Consider the following 4,061-nt stretch of genomic DNA (forward strand, 5'->3'; position numbering starts at 1 on the left):
GCCCCAAGAGGCTACAGTGACTTTGAAGGAAGAAAACACAAGTAAACATAAGACACATTTAAACTCCCTCCTGAAGCCAAACAGCACAACTGATACAGAGTGGTTTTTTTTACAGCTGTGCACCCTTGAGAAATAACCACGATCTGCAGAAACTCAATAACAGAAATTCAGTTTCAGAAGCATTCTGTTAACATACTAAACATTCCTTAGGAAGAAGCAGCAAGAAGCGGCTGAACATTCTCGCTTCTGTCTCAACACTTGCTGGAGCTTTTTTTCATTACTATTACAAACCAGGAAACAGCAAAGGATCACTATGAAAATTTATCTCCTGCTTTATAGATAGAAATTCAAGTCGTTCAACTAATTATGCTACCTCCTCTATGTTTGCTTTCCCCAAGTGTGATAAAGGACACTCATTAAAGCATCTGACTGATAGTGTCTAGTTTAAGTTTAATAAAGGCATTCAGCTAAACCAGAGGTTTTACTCATAGGGTAGCTTTCTATACATAGGAAGGTCTTTGACAGCATTTGAGCCACTTTTGAAACTGTCACACCTGGATTTTAATGAGCACCTGCAACAAAAGTGGTATTTCCCCACTAAGTTCCAAGTCCAGATGTAACTTGTATAGACTGACCTCTAAGAACAAAAAAGCCCATGCATTATGTACTGAAGTGTCAGAAAAACATGTCACTTTTGGAACCTGGTGACCCAAAATGGTTATTCACCAAGGACAGAAAAGTAAGAGAAAATGTGCTTTTGAAGGACAGCATATTTTCACTTGTTTATTCTGGAAAAGATGGAATAAGGAGAGGGCATTTATGCGCCCAAAAAAACAGCAGCAAATAAAGGCTGTAAGTCTGAAACTGGCGAAGCACTACTGACATCTAGTGTTACATCAGTGTTCGTTAACGTTATACATCCACCGCAAAAGCAACTATTTCTTCCTAATACAGTAAGAACTGAAATCTGACACAACGCTAATTGCTAAGAACAAAGGGTCACAGCTTTTCTTTATACATCTTGACACAGACCTGAAGAACCATTATATAGCCATGCTCCACAAAAGAATTACAATACTTATTCACATGTTGAAATCTGCGCTTCTGCAAATTGTTTCATCTGACATTGTTGCAGCATGAAAGGTCATGAGGATACTAGGCAGCAGCTTGCTCATAGTCCTGAACCCTGATTTTACCCCTGTTTGACCTTCCACAGCCTTCAGCAACATAAAGAAGGTGACAAAGTGCAAAGTCTGCTAGTTTCACACCAGGAGCTGCGCCCTTGACTTACCAAAAATTGATAGCATCATTCCCATTGGTGGCCATGGAGCAAGATTTCACTCCAGGACTTCAAAGTAGACCTGAGCTTGGATGAAGACTGGCCTTGATAATACAAGCTTTTTCATGGCTGCACTTACATAACAACAAACAAAGCAAGGACCTCCTGCATGTACAAACCAAAGTCACATCCTTGACACACCACTTTGCTTTACAGAGCAGTATTACATCACTGACATCCTTGCTAGCCTGCTGCCCTGCTTCTGTTTGCTATTCAGCGGAGGTAGCAATAAGCAACTTTCAAAGACCAAATTAGAGCTATTTAGCTCCTGCCATCAAGGTTGTCACCCTTCAGCACAACTGGAGAAAATCCTGCAAATCTGTTTACTTTACAATAAAATTGGATCAGTCTTTGTTTCTCCACAGCCCCACAAGTCCCATTCCATCAGATTTTTGGACATGGTTTCTCCAATTTTATCTTTGAACAGGTGTATCACTTTGTCTGTAGTGACACATTATTATTCCTCCTGGAGCTTCTACATTACTACACATCATAGATGTAGAGCACACTTCTGTTAGGAACTTCTGCAATTTTAATTGTATGTGACACGCATATAGCTTTGTCTCAACTAGATCTGATTGAAAACATGGTAAGTCACCTCTTCACAAGCATAGCCCATGCTGAGGGCCCATTGGGAAGGCAGGAGAAGGGATCAGTAGTGCAGGTACACAATAGGGAAGCAGAGACAGATTTGACTTAGAGCAGCACCTTTCAGCACCCACCTGCCATTGCAGGCCTTAGGGTGAGTTCTTCTGTGTGGTTCCAATATGACTTGGCAACAGCCTCAGCTTTTGCATATCTAAAGGCATCAAATATCCCAAACAAAGGTCACACATTTAATGGTGCAAGCTCCGTTTCTCTGGATTTCCAATTGTGGATCAGTTTATAGCCACCTAAGCCAAGATGGCCTCATGTACACATCAATATCCTACTTAATACTGTGAATTACCCCTGCTGTTGTTCCCGGTGTGAGATGCCTCGGGACACTAAACGCGGTTTGCTCCCAGAAGCCAGCCTCGAAACCCGTGGTGCAGACATGGGCCTGAGCACGGACAAGCTTCACATTTACCTCCCTGCGAGCCGAAACGCACCCTATAGAAAAGCCTCACCAGTCGCACAGTTGTTGGACTGAGGTTTACCTCTGGCACCACCACAGATGGCATCCCTCTCAAGCCGCACTCCTCACACACAACTCAAAGGCAGCAAGACGTTTTAAAACATTAAGAGCTGGGTGAATTGCAGTGCCAGCGTTGTGCACGCTGGGAATGCTACCTGCGACCCAAGAATACCCCTCAGGGCTGGACCTTGCCACAGGGCCCCCTCACCGCTGCGGCGCCGTGGCAGGCCATTTTGTACCCAGCTCCAGTCCCTCTTCCCCCCCCACCCTTTCGTGGTAACTACAACGGCAGAAAACAAACCCAAATTTGCGTTTATTTCGGTGGTAAAGACAGCACTAAAGAGCTGTGAGTGCATCGTTCAGCCTAGGGGCCCCATGAACACAGTAAAGGGTTGGTAAAATCCTTTTTTACCACACTGTTCTCCCGGGCTTTGCCACTTCTCTCACTGCAAACTCCTTCCTCAACACGCATTTCCTTTAAACCACATACAAAACGAAACAGAAAAACAGCATTTTACTGAAAAGGTGCTCGGTGAAAACAAGCACTACTTTACCACGGTAGCACATTTCTTACCATGAAGCATTTCTGATCCCAGTCGTGCTACCGAAAATACTGGATTGCTGTTCATCACTGTGTTCCGTAGCTGACCTCGAGGTTCACACATGCTCAGAGAGATGTGGGCTCAGAAGTGCAAGTCTTAATTGTCCAAAAGAGTCTCTATTCTTTCCTCAAGAAAACCGGTGACCTCCCAATTTGTTGCCTTTCCTTTCAGGACTTGTCACCAACTTATCTGAGACCTACAAAGATGATCTCTTCCCACATGTATTCTGTGTCATCCTGGAGAAACAAGCTGACAAAGATGGTTTCTCTGCTGTGCTCTAGTTTCCATTTGCTTATCCACCTGTTTCATTTAATCTTCTACTTACAACAGGCATTCCTAAGCCCAGTTCATCTCCTCAGAAAGGCTGAAACACGATGAGCAACCTAAATTATTCCCTTACTGATGAGCAAAAAAGAGTCCAAAGCAATAGGACACCTTGGAAAAAAACAGACCAGTCCCAAAACCAAGAGCTGCTGGTCAAGCTCTTGTCACTACACGTGTGACACCAGCAGCCTTCCCGGCCAGCAATAACTCACAGGCAGGGGCTAGACCTTGGCAGAACCGCCACCCTTGCCCATCTCACTGTGCCAGGTGCCACTGAAAACTTGCCAACTTCAGGTCGGCGTCTGGTAACAAGGCTTGTTTTAGTATTTCTCATCCCACGCCTTCTCGGAGGTTGCAAACAAGGAAACTGGAGAGGCCAGCCGAAGCGTTCCTGCGATAAAATGGGCAGAAAGTGGCGCCCAGGTCTTTCACCCCCACAGCGACACACCCGTGGCGAGCAGCCCCCCGGCGCGAGCAGCGCCCCCCCGGCGCCCACGCAGCCGAGCCGGGCGGGGCGCGAGCGCAGCCTCGGAGCGCTCCGGGAACGCCTCAGGAGGCGTTGAGCAGGGCACGAGGCCGAACCGGAGCGGGGCTGGGGAGTCGCCCGGGAGCGCTGTGCTCTGCGTGTCGAACGGAGCGGGCAGGGCCAGCCATGGCTGCTACCCCCGCAAAAACTGCT

General features: G+C 46.4%; 1 long non-coding RNA gene across 1 annotated transcript; it reads right to left on the reverse strand.

The window, feature by feature from the left end:
• Positions 1-755: 755 nt before the first annotated feature.
• Positions 756-3,705, reverse strand: LOC135176513 (uncharacterized). Its single transcript, XR_010302687.1, has 2 exons — positions 3,031-3,705; positions 756-2,931 (listed from the first exon to the last, which is right to left on the reverse strand). It is a non-coding gene; the product is annotated as an uncharacterized LOC135176513 (long non-coding RNA).
• Positions 3,706-4,061: the final 356 nt, after the last annotated feature.

This window comes from Pogoniulus pusillus, chromosome 6 (genome assembly GCF_015220805.1).
Source record: "Pogoniulus pusillus isolate bPogPus1 chromosome 6, bPogPus1.pri, whole genome shotgun sequence".
In the NCBI taxonomy this organism is placed as follows: Eukaryota; Metazoa; Chordata; class Aves; order Piciformes; family Lybiidae; genus Pogoniulus; species Pogoniulus pusillus.